Below are 18,144 nucleotides of genomic sequence, written 5' to 3' on the forward strand. Positions count from 1 at the left end.
TGGGGTAGGATGGATGAAGTTGAGGTTAGCATCTGGAGTCCTGTGTGACAAGAGAGTGCCACCGATACTCAAAGGTAAGTTTTATAAAGCGGTGGTTAGACCGGCCATGATGTATGAAGCTGAGTGTTGGCCCGTTAAGAACTCACATATCCATAAGATGAAAGTAGTAGAAATGAGGATGTTGCGGTGGATGTGTGGGCACACTAAAATAGATAAGATTAGAAATGATGATATCCGGGAGAAGGTGCTTGTGGCTCCCATTGATGACAAGATACGGGAAGCGAGGCTTAGATGGTTCGGACATGTTCAGAGGAGAAGCCCAGATGCTCCGGTACGGAGGTATGAGCAGCTGGTTGTGAATGGCACGAGAAGAGGTAGAGGGAGACCTAAGAAGTATTGGGGAGAGGTGATCAGGCAGGATATGGCGAGGCTCCAGATTTTCGAGGACATGACACTTGATATGAAGATATGGAGGTCGAGTATTAGGGTTGTAGGTTAGGAGGTAGTTGAGTCGTGCCTTACTTCGTACCATTGTGGGACTAGCCATGTAGGGTTTTTATCTAAGATAGCTATTGGCAATGTTGTGGCTTACTATGTCGATTTTCAGTGCATGTCCTATTTACTAGCTATCGCTTTTGCTTTGCATCTTTCTTCTAGATTTCATGGTGTTCCTATTTTTCTTATGATTGTTGTGGTGATACTAATATTTACTAATATTGTCTTCCTTTGCTTTGCATCTTTCTTCTGGATTTCATGGTGTTCCTATTTATCCTATGATTGTTGTTGTGATACTAATATTGTTTCCTTTTTGTCATTTTGTCTTTTTAGTTTTTTGAGTCGAGGGTCTTTCGGAAACAACCTTTCTACTCCTTCGGGGTAGGGGTAAGGTCTGCGTACACACTACCCTCCCCAGACCCCATTAGTAAAATTTTACTGGATTGTTGTTGTTGTTGTTGTTGTTGTTGTTGTTGTAGTATTCGGTGTAATATGTCCAATCTAGGAATGAGAGCATCTCTAAATAGTGAGATATCACTATAATTGGTTACCGAATTATATTCTACTAGTATAGTACCTGCGCGATGCGCGATCTGTTTTAAAGCACAGTAATACTTGAAATATTGTGATTTGTCTCGTTTAATTATTTTAGATCATATTAGTGTAATAAAATTTCAATTGTCATCCAGTTTTTTTTATATAATATACCTAATAATAAAATCTCTACGATATTAATTGAAGCAAATCATATGGCCATTGAATAACTTTTCTGTTTCTTATTTTTTATTATATTATCTACTACTTAGTATTATTACATTACTAATATCTTTCCTTTTGCTAATATCTTCTTTTATTTATCATCATCAAATTATCAATAGTTCCAAAAAATAAGAATCTATATTTTATTTATTTATTTGGAAATCCTTGAATTTATAAAACTCTTCTCAGTTTCAATGCAAGATTATTAAGATAGTAAATTATGATTTAAGCAACCAAATAAAATCTAAGAATGAATCAACAGGATTTAATAGATGAAGAATTCAATTAAATAAGAACTAAAGAAAAATGTGAGCCAAAAAAACTAACTTTGTAACTCACTTTGTCACAACCAAATAGAATCTAATAATAAATCAACAAGATGAAACATTCAAAAAAATAATAAGAATTAAAAGAAAAAGGCGAGCACGCTGCATAGGAAAAGAAAACTAAATAGGTGTTTGGACATAAAAATTATAATTTTTGGAAAAAAGTAGTATTTGGAGTTAAGTTGTAAAAGGGTATTTGGAATTTAAAATTATGTTTGGACATGCATTTCATTTGTAAAAATGTTGTACTTTGTGAGGGGGGAAAAAGAAATTCTGAAAATTTTGAAAAAGGTGGTCAAAATCACTTTTTTATTTTTGAAAAATTTATTTTCGATTTTTTTTTGAAAACTTACAAAATTTCATAGACAAATGCATTTTTGAAAAAAAGAATTATTTTTAATGGACAAACTGGGACTAACTATGCCCACTTCGCCAAACATCAAAAGGTATAAAAATGTGTTTTTTTCAAATTATATAATGATTAGAAAAAACTGTACTTTCCGGTCCAACGATATGTGTATGCTTAATTGAAGCCGGATTTAGAAAAAATCAACAGCGTTGCATATATAATATTTTAAGAACGATAAATATTGAACTAGACTATTTTTTGATGTTGATGTAGTAGATAAGCTCCGTGTTGGGATATAATATGTTTTAATGTGATTTACCTTCATATATATATATATATATATATATATATATATATATATATATATATAAAACTCATGAGATTTTCTATTAGTATCAAACTAGATAACCAAATTAGTTTTTAAAGTTTTTTAGATTAGCTTACCAACTAGCCAACAAAATTTTGCAATAATATAAAGCATCTTTTTCATTCATAAATTGATATTGTACATACGTGATAAATTTCGTTGCGAGTCTCAAATTACAAGATTCATCCTAAAATAAAGGAAAAAATAGAACTTCACAACAAAATTAATACACAATAAATAGAATTAAACTAAGATATCAAAAAGAAGATAAAATACTAAAAGAATAAAGGATAAAACACGTGAACTGCAAGAAAATCTTAATGTAATTAGACACCATATTTAATTTGTTTATATTAGTTTTAGAAAAAACAAATATGAGTAGCAATTTTATCTAGTCTCCTAATAGTTGAAAATGATTTGGGGATAATTAGGTCAACTCTATAGTAGAAAAATTTATGGTCAAATTCACCTAAAAAAATTAGAAGAGAGCTGATCTTCATATTCCAAAGTCCTTTATATAATGAAACGAACTGATATGATCTACAATTCTATATATTTTAAATTGTAAAGATATGATAGAAAGCTCCTTCCATAGAGTTGTTGGAGCACAAATTTGGAATCAAAACATGTGTACAAAGAACTTTTTAATTTTAATTACAAGAAAATCCTTTTTATTAAGATAAATACTAAATAATCCACCGAGACACACCAACCGCCTTTTGCTTTTAAATATTCTTCGTTTCACTTTATAATAATAAGTGGAAAAAGATATGTATCAATTATTTCACTCCCTTCTTCTCAGCAAAGACTCTCACGCTCTGCTAGGTGATAAGTACTTTACATCATTACGCGACGTGAAAAAAGTCACGTTGTGTGTTCGGTCTTACCAAAAATATTTTTTTCATGTTATGCTCATATTTGTTTGACCAAAAATATATATTTTGTTTCAACCAATTAAATTTAAATAAAGTTGAGTCATTATTAGTTAATAATAATATTTTAAAGATAAGGTCATCGATTTTAAGACAAATAACTTGTATATTTGTCTGGATGGCAATAAATGTAAGCAATAATAACAGTGTTTAATGATCCAAAAAGATGGAATATGGTATTAAATAGCAATAAATTGCACAAATGGCATTTGAGTAAATAAAAACGTGTCACCCGAAAAAGGGTGAAATCTGTGGATATTCTCTCTGACAATGATGAATGATTGATGAACTTTTGAACGTTGGGGTTGTTCTGGATCAGGTGAAAATGCTAGACAAGAATCTTAGTAAAAAGGTTTTTTTTCTATGCTTGTAATAGGACCATATTCAATTTTTAAAGCCAATGTGTTTTTTACAAATGCATATCTCATCTCCCTATCATTGTGTCTCTTTCTATTTATATGGAACATGTTCTTAGAAACCCTAATAGTACAGATGCAGAGAATATTCAGTAGAATATTTTCTTTAGTGTCTTATCTTGAAATTAGCTGTTATAACTCTGTCAAGGATATTCGACCTCGACCTTAGCTTGATCTTTGACGACTCTTCGACCTCAACCTTCATTGTTTCTAGAACCACTTCGATCTTGGACAAGCGTTCATTGGAATCGTATTGGTGACATATGGCAGCCTGTGAATGTCTTCTTAATGCTAATATGACTTAATTATATTAGAGATAATTTTTGACCCATATAACATTGTATCAATTCTCATCTTGCAGTTCAGTACGTTCTTGATATTGTTTAAAGCATACTCAAGTATGAGTATTACAAAAGTATAGTCAGGAAGCTAATAGACTGGTAGTGTTCGACTAGAAGTGTTAACACTTAAAATTTGTGCGCATGTATTTCTTAGGGTACTATAGAATTGAACTTAGACCCAGTGCCCGCTTAAGCCTAAAACAAGTAAAGGGCCTCAAAAATTTGGAAGGCCGCAAAATCATATAATATATAATTTATTGGACTACATTTTTTATCATTAACAATTTTAAACCATTACTTTAATATATTAATGTTTAATAAATTTCACGATATCTCTCATTAATCGTATAACTTATTTTTTTATCAATCTTAAATTGGCATCATTTCAACTTCAATTTGAAACTGAAAATTTAAAGTTTAGAAAATGACTTGAGTAGTATTTCAAGTAAGATAATAATTTACTCACCACGCTTGGCCAAGCTTCTGGAAGGCAAAAAGTAATTTTAAAAAAATTTTGAGGTGTTTGGCCAAGATGGAAAAGCTCTTGCTTTTTCTGCTTTTGGGAAGAAGCTACAATTTCTAGCTTCTTCCAAGAAGCACAAGCATAAAATAATTTTTTCCAACACAAATATATCCTTATCATAAATTTATATTTTTCAAACTATCCCTCATTAATTTAAGCTCCTTTTCATTTTTTGTTTCTACCATCCTTTTCTTCTATTTTTATTTCCAATGAATTCCTTTAAAACTCCCAGTCAAGTCATCTATTATTATGGGGCATTGAGTAATAAAACTAGAGATGAAATTGTTGAGAAATGTTATAATGTATGAGTAACTTTATTTATATTTCATAGTGGATTTTTGATTAATTGTTATTTATGTAGTAGATTTTAAATTTATACTGAATGATGTATTTTGATCATTTAAATCATGTAAAAAATAAGTAATTATACCAGATATTCAATATTATTGCTTTGGTGTAACTATATGTAATATTGATTAAAACATTTAATGTATATCTTTTTACTTTTTGTTTTATATTAATTAAATAGAAAAAATAATTAAATTCTCTTATAATAAATATTTAAATTTATTTTTCTCTTTTCAATAATTATAAAAATCGAACCTTGATACTATCCTTTTCCGTAAGGTGATACTCAAAAGTAACTTATAGAAAGATTGGTCGTACACAATCTACTTATCAAATAGTGCAAAAAGCACTTTCCAAATACAACAACTACAACAACAACAACAACAACAACCCAGTATAATCCCACTAGTGGGGTCTGGGGAGGGTAGTGTGTACGCAGACCTTACCCTTACCCTGGGGTAGAGAGGCTGTTTCTAATAGACCCTCGGCATCCTTCCCTCCAAGAACTCCCACCTTACTCTTGGGGTGACTCGAACTCACAACCTCTTGGTTGAAAGTGGAGGCTGGTCAAACACAAACTGTTATTCTCCAAAAGCACTTTTTCAAGAAGTATTTATGACAAAGAGCATTTTTCAAAGCAAGCAGTTTTTGGCAGCTTGGCCAAACGAGCTCGTAATATTTTTCAAAGCGAAATTCATGTCCGAAAATTATTTCAACTTCCAAATAATCTTTTCTTAATTTAAACTTTAAATACTCATTTTTACCCCGCTCGCGAAACATACGTACGACACGGTTACACATAGATTTCTTAAGTTATTATAATATTTTTCAATTCTTTTCGAAATTTCGAAGTTCAAATGAAATCTTTTAAATCTTAAATTCTTCAAATTTCAACTCTTTCAAGGAAATTATTACTCAACCTCACTTTTGTTTCTTCTCAGGCAACCCACAAACTATAACGACCCGGTCGGTCGTTTCGAGAGTTATAGCCTCATTTCCCCTAATTCTGCTTATTTGTGTGTTGTTAAGCTGTGTTGAGTTATTTTGAATTGGTAGTTTGAATTCGGAATAGTTTTGGAGTGAAATGAGACACTTACACTCTTAGTTATAAAGCTAAGTTAGAAAAAGTCAACCGGAAGTTGACCTATGAGTAAATAAATTCGGATTGGGATTTTTATGATTCGGTTAGCTTCGTTGAGTGATTTTAGACTTAGGAGTGTGTCCGGAATATAATTTGGAAGTCCGTGGTAGGATTAGGCTTGAATTGGCGAAAGTTAAAAATTTGGCGATTTTAGTCGGCAGTGAAAAATTAGGTATCGGGGTCAGAATCGAATTACGAAAGTTGGAGTAGGTTCGTAGTGTCATTTGTGACGTGTGTGCAAAATTTGAGTTAATTCCGAGTTGATTTGATATGTTTCGGCGCGAGTTTTTGGAAGTCGAAAGTTCATTTAGTTTGATTTGATGCGCGTTTCGTCGTTTAAATGTTGTTATGCATGATTTGAGGCCTTGAGTTGGTCTGTGTTATGATATGAGACTTGTTAGTATGTTCGTACGGAGTCCCGAGGAGCTCGGCTGAGTTTCGGATAGGTTTGGGTTGCGTTGTGCTCGTTTTTCTTATGTTTCGACGTCGTTTCTTCCAGCATAAATGGTACCACATTAAGCAAATGAGCTCCGATTTCTGTTTTGATTGAAGCATTAGATCCGTATCGTAATTACGGAGCAATAGCAAATAGAATCGTCGAATTTGAGCATCGTATTAGGAATTTATGGTCATTTTACTAAACAATTGGGTTGCCAGATTTTTCAGATTAATTACGCAATTGCCACTGAATTCGTATTTAATAAATCTGCACTATTTGCAAATATTAAAACCTACATATCTCCTTCATTATAAGGTCAAATTAAGTGATTCAAAAGCCTAACTTGGCTAAAATTTCACAAGGAATCCATTGGAGGCATAAAAAGCGAGTTTCGGGATCGTTTGGAATGAGAAACGAGGCAGAATAGCTGGCATAAAATATATAAAACGAGGGTTTGTTCATTCGGTCATATTTTGAGTTGGGGAGCTCGGATTTGGACGATTTTGGTGGCGATTTTAACCATAAGGATTGGGGTAAGTGTTCTCTACTCAGTTTTGGTTATATTTCATGAATCCATCTTCGTTTTTGGGATTTGATTGATGATTTCAAAGTAAAATTGAGGGAGTTAGGGTTTGAATTTTTGAGAGTTTAAGTGAGGATTTGAAGGACCAAACAGAGTCCGATTTTGATGAATTTTATATGGTTAGACTCGGGGAAGGACGAGGTTTATTATTCTGCCATTTTTTTTTACTGATTTCGAGACGTGGGCTCGGGGGCCGATTTTTGGCCGATTTCGAATTTTTGATATATTTATGTAGTTTTTATTATGGAATTTGATTCTTTAGACTATGTTGATAGTAGTATTCTGATTTTTGGTTAGATTCGGAGCTTTTGGAGACCGAGTCCAGAGATGAGGGCATTCCGGAGTACGATTTTACGCTGTTAAGGTATGTAACAGTTTTAACTCTAACTTTGAGGGTATAAACCCGAAGAATTTGTAATCGTGTGACTGTTTGGAGGTTATACCCACGCTAGGTGACGGGCGTGTGGGTATATACCTCGAGGGATTGAGACTTGGTCCATCCCGTGAGGCCTCATGGCTATCATCTGTGTTTACGTAGTTACTTGTTGTTGAACTTGTCTGCCTTCATGTTAGAGATCATGCATAGGCTTTATTCATGCTCACATTATTTGTACTCACTGTGAGCACCTAATTTTTACCGTACTTGAATATTTCCCGCTCTCATCTTCCCACGCGTGTCCCCACTCTTTGTCCCTCACACTTTGTCCCAACTCCAATTTCTCTTGTACCCCATGTTTGCCCTCATGCTTGTCCCCCCACACTTTGTCCCCTCTCCACTTTCCCTTGTCCCCCATGCTTGTCCCCCACACTTTGTCCCCTCTCCACTTTTTCTTGTCCCTCATGCTTGTCCCCCACTCACAAACTCCATACCACTCTCCCTACCCATTAAAAACAACCCCCAATTCCTTTCTTCTGGGAAGAGACGGACAGAACTGTCACGCCCCAAAATCGAGGAGTGCGACCGGCGCTCAAACGAGTGAACCCAACTGAGCAAGCATGTTAGATTTTATTCTACCCAAATTCATCTGTGAATAAAGAGGAGATGTACTCCGTTAATCAAATACCGAAGAGATTTCATTAACCATTTCCATTTCATTCCCATTAACAGCATCATTCAATATTTCCAAAATAGTACGAGTTTAAAGATTTAATGAAAAACATGTTGCCAAATACCAATAGTTCTAAGCCAATTCCCAACATCAAATACCACCCACAATCTGTCTACGGAGCCTCTAAGTACAACTAAAGAGTAATATAGAAATGCCGGCAACAAGGCCCCGGCTATACCTCAACCACAAAGTACATGAGAAACAAAAGATACATGACCCCGAAATGAAGTGGGGCTCACCAAATCAGCTGAAAAGAGTGTACTGCTATCACTGATCAATGTCACCTGCTGTAGAACCTCCTGCATCCATTAAAGATGCAGCGCCCCCGGCAAAAGGGACGTTAGTACTGTCGAATAGCACTAGTATGTATAGCTAGAAATCCTCTTTCAAAATAGAATGCCCATATAATCTATACGTGGAACACATAATATAATGTAATTGAAACAACCTGTACAAACAAGGACAACAAAAGGGGCACCTATTGTCTGCATTAATAATGTGTCTCATTAGACCGTCCTTAGTGTTCACATATCATATTATACACTTATGTGCCTCATAGACCATCCATAATGTTCACATATCATATTATACACTTATGCGTTTCATAGACCGTCGATAGTGTTTATTCATACCGTACATCTATACCTCTTATACACAATGCACCTATGCGTTTCATAGACCGTCCACAGGATTTCATATCACAATGGATTTCATAGCACAACACATTGAAAACAAAAGTACAAATACGTACATCTCATAACCTTTCTCATCACATAGCACCTAATCCATACTTTCAACCACTTACAACATCATTATTTCATTGGCTCTCTTGGCCAAACATATGATTCTTTATTCATGGCGCAATGGCCGTATTTTATATTCCACACTTTCATTTCTTCCCTTTCATAGATCATTATCATAATTATCAACATGTGGAATATTCCGGAAATCATAACTTTAAGTTCATTAGTAATGAAGGCTTTAAACATAATCAATTCCTTTCCAATAAATAGAGTAAAGTGATTGTTAATCAAAGCACAAATTAAAATCATACACAATTTCCACTCATTAATATGTAAGAATACAAAGCACATTGAAAATTACTTACAAAGCATAGCATTAGCTAAAACAGCCACATATGTGCATCACTTGAGTTCATAAACTTTTAGCCGATTATATTATCGAAGTAAATTTTGGAATAGTTGAGTCAAAGCTCATTCATAATCTTTCTCACATTATTTCATTACATCGGCACCATTGGCCACAAGTATGCCTTTCACTATTGGCATGTTGGTCACACTTTATATCCCCCAATTCACTGATTTCACTTCCAACCATCTTTATAGGTTATCAATAATAAGACATTCCCAATCAAGACTTTAGGTACACATATGAGCAATTAAGAGTCTTAAGAATATTGAGATTTCACACATATTTTGGCATACTATCTTTCATTGAAACATGACTCAAAGCCATAATATATTAATACACAACCCATACTTGGAACATCTATATTTCGACATAAGGCTCATTCGGGATAATCAAATTTATAGGGAATAACTCAGAATGTAAGAGTTAGGAATCTTGAGCCAATCATACTTGATCTTACGGAAACATTATGGAATTCAATTCCAAGAGAGAAAGTTTAGCCAACATACCTCAAATTCTTCCCTTAATGATACTACAATGATGCAGTACACTAATCAACTTCAATCTACAATAACAACATCCAATGAGACCAATATTAGTAACAAATCCCATAGGTTCAATGTATTCATAAATTTCATCGCCAAGATTACCATTCACCTTCTCCCTTATTTTATTAAAAGTACTATTCATGCCATGAACTAGATTTTTATAATCCAATCTTTCAACCCTTAAAACTTGCAATAAATGCTTCAAATACTTCTAACTACTCATATTAAACGAGTTTGAAGCATTGGAATTACCCCTAGTAGATCAATCTTGAAAAATCACAACTTTGGTGATTTTTGTGTTCTTGAGGATTTGATGATGAAATCTTGTATTTGGATGTAAGAATGATGTTATAAATCATGTATATTGAGTAATAATCAACCCAAAACATCATTAACAGCTTACCTTGGTTGATTGGACTTGATTTGAGCTCAAAATCGTCCCTTTACCTCAAGAACCCTAACCCCCAAATACTCAAAATATCCCCCTTTCCCGACCTTGTATTTATAGGCCCAGATTTCTGGATTTCGGATGCGGCCCTGGATGCTTCGCATCCCCACTTCACTCCTTTTTGAAGCTTGGATGCGGACCTGGACGCTATGGCAGCACTTCACTGCCAGCCTCTCTTTCGGACGCCGCTTCGGATGCTTCGCATCCGCAGGCTCCTCTGCCAGCCTTTGGTAATTTGATCATAACTTCTTGTAGGAATGTCCGAATAATGAACGGTTTAAAGCGTTAGAAACTAGACTCAAAGGGCTTTAATTTTATAGGTAGATCACCTCATAAGTTATTATACTTTGGTAGCAGCATACGTTTGAAGTAGGATCTTGTGCGAATTGAGACATCCTTTCCACTTAATGTATCCTACTTGTTCCACACGAATTCTTTCCATTCACAAAACTCCTTAGTATGTTTCAACACACCTTAAACATATACGTTTCATTTCGAAATAATTTGGTTCTATCCCATGGGTCTCCTTTAATACTCTAGCACGTCATTCCCAAATACCGTTGGCGTACTTTAAAATATTAAATTGTTAGAAATAATTTTCGGGGTGTTACATTCTCCCCCACTTAAGAACATTCGTCCTCGAATGTTTCACAAGTCACTTCTAAGAATAGAGTTATCCTTATACCTCCAACCATTATACATAGGAATTCATGACTACATCGATCTCATACTTCTTTTCCAAAACTTTAACTTACCTATGGCCCTAAAAATTTGGCTATCTTCACAAATTCGTAATAATTTCGACAGAGTTTTCCCTGTAACTGGGCCTGTCCACCTGCCAGAGAATCTCAGAAACCAATCCTAACAACATATACATAATCCAATGACACATATAATATAAAAAAAACACCAATCGTGGCCTCATAAACAATATATTACCAGAAAAGTAACACCCTTAATATATATTTACTTCAACAAAAGTCATTGGCCCGAACATGGCCTTTTCTAAAACTTGAGATCCTCCTAAATTCTTCAACGACGCCTTCTTGTTTTCCTTATAAGTGTAGGACTTAGTCCACCTGATTCCATCCTCGATGAGTAATTCACCTTATTCCCAGTATTGTAGTCACCAATAGTGTTTCCTGGTATTGCAGCGTAAGAGCTATCATGTTAAACATGTTTGGTTCGTAACAAGTGTTCATCCTCTCTTAATCTGTTTCAAACATTTCCCCTTTGGTCTAGACAATATGTTGGTACTATATTTCCTTTGTGACTAGAGCATTCACTCACATCCCATTTTTCCCTTAATTCATAGTTCACACCCTTATTGTGCCACACACGTGTTTGCCTCCCATGAACTCGTAGTGTCATTGTGCCTGGTTTGTTGAGTTTATCACATAACTACTTCATCACCAGTAGTATCACTTTCCAATGTAATATGTAGACATGAACTCCCTCTATATCTTTTAGTTGATATTCAGTGTCACTCAAGTCGGCTGCATTACAGTTGATCTTGTATATCTTCTATTAACACTTGTGCTCTAGGCGAGTCCACCATTCTGATACGAACTATTTTGCGATAACCATCCTGCTCATTCTTTTCCAATTCTTCTCGCCTCATTCTTCTTGGTTAGTGAATAGCTATGCACACTTCCATATGGTACGTGATTTTTTTCCCTTAATTGGGAATTCATCCCGCTTGCCTCTCAACACTTGTCGGGATATTCGTGGGAAAGTGTGTTCATCCGTGTATCACTTAACACTTCCTTGCTTGTAAGATTTTTAAGAGATTCCACATCAAACCCAGATGCACTCTTGGGTTATTATAACATCACATTTATCTCTCCCACTCATTCTGTCTTCCTTAAAGCCTTGAAACTTTAGCTAAATCGCAAATCCGTGATTAACTCATTCTATGAACTCGCAAGCCTTTCTCATTTGATTTATATTACTTCCTTGGGTTCCATTATCCCTGACTCTCTAACAAGTATAAATCCTTTTACAAACCTTACTCTTAGTTTTTAGTATCATTGACCCTGTCATGTACAGTGTTACATACGAAGAATTTACATTGCTTAACCTTCCACATTCTTGGTGTACTAGTGGTTTATCATTTGCATATCCTTTCAGAGAATCGCGTTATCCCTTACCACTTTTCTAGACAACACATGTCTTCAACAAAATATCCAAATATCATAGCTACATGGCCCTACTCTCGTTTTATTGCACTTAAGTAGCCTCACCATTGTCCTTTCCTCCCCATTTGGGGCGAATGTTTCACATTTCTAGTCCTCTTGTATATGATTGACTATTAGGGAGATTTAAGTCCCCATGGTATTAACCTCATAAGTTCTTTACTCTTATTCAGCCACACGGGCCTGGGATCCAAATCCCTCGTGTCAATATCCTTTTAGGAGCGTAACACCACTTTGCACATTCTTGGGATTTTTATAATATTCATAGTGCTAGGGTCTTCTCATTGTGGGTTCACTTAACTCTCCTTTCATAACTTCTTGTCTCCCGTGAGAGAAGCAGGCCATGCCTTTCATATATCACGTGCCTATGTAACAAATTTACATCTTAGAATCATACACATGGTTCCCACACTATTCACATGTACTAGTTAAGCTTAGGTCTCATTTATCACGTCAATGCCTCTTTGGAGGTGGGTAATCACTTCTAGCACTCTTCCCATATAAAGTATGCTCATGGTAATATATACTTGTCTCATATGGCCATACCATTCATTCGACATGATACATGTGCCATCTGTTTAATATTCAGACCTTTACCCATTCGTCATGTCACATGACAACATTACTTGGAATAAACCAAAAGAGCATTTAAACTTACCTCGAACCTCAACGTATGAGTTAGAGGAAGAACAATTTCACAACCAGTTTCATCGCACGATTCAGAATATCAAAGAAGAGTATTATTCCTAAATGCCCATGTAGCATCCTAATTATAGATGTGGTCGACAACACACCGATAATAAGGACTCTACTAGACACGGATCCGAGACATCCTAGGACACTTTAAAACCTAAGGCTCTGATACCAAATTTGTCACGCCCCAAAACCGAGGAGCGCGACCGGCGCTCAATCGAGTGAACCCGACTGAGCAAGCATGTTAGATTTCATTCTACCCAAATTCATCTGTGAATAAAGAGGAGATGTACTCCGTTAATTAAATACCGAAGAGATTTCATTAACCGTTTCCATTTCATTCCCATTAACAGCATCATTCAATATTTCCAAAATAGTACGAGTTTAAAGATTTAATGAAAAACAAGTTGCCAAATACCAACAGTTCTAAGCCAATTCCCAACATCAAATACTACCCACAATCTGTCTACGGAACCTCTAAGTACAACTGAAGAGTAATATGGAAATGTCGGCAACAAGGCCCCGGCTATACCTCAATCATAAAGTACATGAGAAACAAAAGATACATGACCTCGAAATGATATGGGCTCACCAAATCAGCTAAAAAGAGTGTACTGCTATCACTGATCAATGCTACCTGCTGTAAAACCTCCTGCATCCATTAAAGATGCAGCGCCCCCGGCAAAAGGGACGTTAGTACTGTCGAATAGCACTAGTATGTATAGCTAGAAATCCTCTTTCAAAATAGAATGCCCATATAATCTATACGTGGAACACATAATATAATGTAATTGAAACAACCTGTACAAACAAGGACAACAAAAGGGGGCACCTATTGTCTGCATTAATAATGTGTCTCATTAAACCGTCCTTAGTGTTCACATATCATATTATACACTTATGTGTCTCATAGACCATCCATAGTGTTCACATATCATATTACATATTATACACTTATGCGTCTCATAGACCATCCATAGTATTCACATATCATATTATACACTTATGCGTTTCATAGGCCGTCCATAGTGTTTATTCATACCGTACATCTATACCTCTTATACACAATGCACCTATGCGTTTCATAGACCGTCCACAGGATTTCATATCACAATGGATTTCATAGCACAATGTACCTATGCATTTCATAGACCGTCCACAGGATTTCATAACACAATATACCTATGCGTTCATAGACCGTTCATAGGGTTTCATAACACGATATACCTATGCGTTTCATAGACCGTCCATAGGGTTTCATAACACGATATACCTATGCGTTTCATAGACCGTCCATAGGGTTTCATAACATGATATACCTATGTGTTTCATAGACCGTCCATAAGGTTTCATAACACCATATACCTATGCGTTTCAAAGACCGTCCATAGGGTTTCATAACACGATATACCTATGCGTTTCATAGACCGTCCATAGGGTTTCATAACACCATATACCTATGCGTTTCAAAGACCGTCCATAGGTTTTCATAGCACCATATACCTAAGCGTTTCAAAGACCGTCCATAGGGTTTCATAACACATTGGAAACAAAAGTACAAATACATATATCTCATAACCTTTCACATCACATAGCACCTAATCCGTACTTTCAACCACTTACAACATCATTATTTCATTGGCTCTCTTGGCCAAACATATGATTCTTTATTCATGGTGCAATGGCCGTATTTTATATTTCACACTTTCATTTCTTCCCTTTCATAGATTATTATCATAATTATCAACAAGTAGAATATTCCAGAAATCATAACTTTAGGTTCATTAGTAATGAAGGCTTTAAACATAATCAATTCCTTTCCAATAAATGGAGTAAAGTGATTGGCAATCAAAGCACAAATTAAAATCATACACAATTTCCACTCATTAATATGTAAGAATGCAAAGCACATTGAAAATTACTTACAAAGCATAGCATTAGCTAAAACAGCCACATATGTGCATCACTTGAGTTCATAAACTTTTAGCCGATTATATTGTCGAAGTAAATTTTGGAATAGTTGAGTCAAAGCTCATTCATAATCTTTCTCACATTATTTCATTACATCGGCACCATTGGCCACAAGTATGCCTTTCACTATTGGCACGTTGGTCACACTTTATATCCCCCAATTCACTGATTTCACTTCCAACCATCTTTATAGGTTATCAATAATAAGACATTCCCAATCAAGACTTTAGGTACACATATGAGCAATTAAGAGTCTTAAGAATATTGATATTTCACACACATTTTGGCATACTATCTTTCATTGAAACATGACTCAAAGCCATAACATATTAATACACAACCCATACTTGGAACATCTATATTTCGACATAAGGCTCATTCGGGATAATCAAATTTATAGGGAATAACTCAGAATGTAAGAGTTAGGAATCTTGAGCCAATCATACTTGATCTTACGGAAACATTATGGAATTCAATTCCAAGAGAGAAAGTTTAGCCAACATACCTCAAATTCTTCCCTTAATGATACTACAACGATGCACTACACTAATCAACTTCAATCTACAATAACAACATCCAATGAGACCAATATTAGTAACAAATCCTATAGGTTCAATGTATTCATAAATTTCATCGCCAAGATTACCATTCACCTTCTCCCTTATTTTCTCAAAAGTACTATTCATGCCATGAACTAGATTTTTATAATCCAATCTTTCAACCCTTAAAACTTGCAATAAATGCTTCAAATACTTCTAACTACTCATATTAAACGAGTTTGAAGCATTGGAATTATCTCTAGTAGATCAATCTTGAAAAATCACAACTTTGGTGATTTTTGTGTTGATGATGAAATCTTATATTTGGATGTAAGAATGATGTTATAAATCATGTATATTGAGTAATAATCAACCCAAAACATCATTAACAGCTTACCTTGGTTGATTGGACTTGATTTGAGCTTAAAATCGTCCCTTCACCTCAAGAACCCTAACCCCCAAATACTTAAAATATCCCCCTTCCCCGACCTTGTATTTATAGGCCCAGATTTCTGGATTTCGGATGCGGCCCTGGATGCTTCGCATCCCCACTTCACTCCTCTTTGAAGCTCGGATGCGGACCTGGACGCTATGGCAGCACTTCACTGCCAGCCTCTCTTTCGGACGCCGCTTCGGATGCTTCGCATCCGCAGGCTCCTCCGCCAGCCTTTGGTAATTTGATCATAACTTCTTGTAGGAATGTCCGAATGACGAACGGTTTGAAGCGTTAGAAACTAGACTCAAAGGGTTTTAATTTTATAGGTAGATCACCTCATAAGTTGTTATACTTTGGTAACAGCATAAGTTTGAAGTAGGATCTTGTGCGAATTAAGACATCCTTTCCACTTAATGTATCCTACTTATTCCACACGAATTCTTTCCATTCACAAAACTCCTTAGTATGTTTCAACACACCTTAAACATATATGTTTCATTTCGAAATAATTTGGTTCTATCCCATGGGTCTCCTTTAATACTCTAACACGTTATTCCCAAATACCGTTGGCGTACTTTAAAATATTAAATTGTTAGAAATATTTTCCAGGGTGTTACAAGAACATCCACTAGGAGGAACCCTAGAGCCCAAAAAGAGAGGAAGTGGCGCAGCAGCATTAGGAAAGAAAAAGGCAGCTGCTTGGAAAAAAAAAAAACGCAGCAGCTACTGTCCATCTTCTTGCTAAAAAACAACCTCAAAACAACTTCATCTTCCTCACTCAATAACCATGAAAACCAGCTGAAACTTCAGCCATTAAAACATCCCAAAACTCAGTAAGGATTAGCCAAATCGGAGCTCAAAATTCACCCCAAAACGACCTCAAAACACGCTCCAAAAACGAGCTGAAAACTGACCCCGAACCAGCACAAAAAGCTACATGAAACTTCCAAAACGCAGCAGCTTAACCCTCTCTAAACCCCTCCATACACCAGCTCTTAAAACCATCTTGAAATAGTCTCAAAGCAAGCCCAAAAACCAGTAAAAAATACACCAAACTCTAGCTCAAAACCAGCCACTTCTCTAAAAGTTTCGGCCGAGCTTTGAGGTTGCCGGTGAGGTTCCATTCGAGGTCGACGGCGTTGGTTTCACATTCCATTTACTTAATAGGCGATTTGCTACACAAGTTCCCTTATCAAATATATTGGAAGACTTTGAGATTTATTTTTAGCCTTATCTAGTCTCTTTTTAATGATTTCAAATGTTTATAATACTTGCTTTAATTGCAAGTTACTGATTTCTGCTTGGGCATACTGATCTTGAATTGCTCACTTATTTTATTTTATCTGTGTCGTTTGGCTGCCTAATGCGTTGGAAGGTTGTTTGCGCGACATGAGTTTTGTAGTGTTTTGAATCTAGCTAATTTGTTTCAATACAGTAAATATTTTTGTGTTAGTAAACGTCATATTCTCGTTTCTTGCTTGAGTTTAGTATGAGAAGTTGGTTGCTTTAATTTTGTCTCCTAGTATGAGTAAGTTATGATTGTGAGTATGGAATTTAGCATGATTCAGTTTCTAAATGGATCGAAACTAGAATTGGGCTATAGATAAAGATTTGTAGGCCATGGAGAAGTGATTCTAAAATTGGGAATTGTTGGACTTTACCCTTAAGTTATGATTTAAAGTAGTATGGTCCAAAATAGACTTTGTCCAACCCAATAATATCACAATCACATACCATCTCTCCCACAATAATATTTGATTTATAAGTCATGGCCTCACAATAATCTCAAAGTTTAGGAAGAATAATGAATATCGTTATAGTTGCTTTAGGCGCGCTTTTATTTAGTTTATCGCGATTATGTATACGTTCGCGTGACATAATTGTGATTTTCAAAATTAAAACCGAAGTACGTGTTCGCGCAACTTTGGCCAAAATAATCTTAATATAATAAAATGCTATTAATTGTGTACACGTACGCGTGGCATGATTTTGGCACAATAAAAAAACGGATTCACACACGTGATTCGTTTAAAAAAT

This window comes from Nicotiana tomentosiformis, chromosome 11, assembly GCF_000390325.3.
Source record: "Nicotiana tomentosiformis chromosome 11, ASM39032v3, whole genome shotgun sequence".
Classification (NCBI taxonomy): Eukaryota; Viridiplantae; Streptophyta; class Magnoliopsida; order Solanales; family Solanaceae; genus Nicotiana; species Nicotiana tomentosiformis.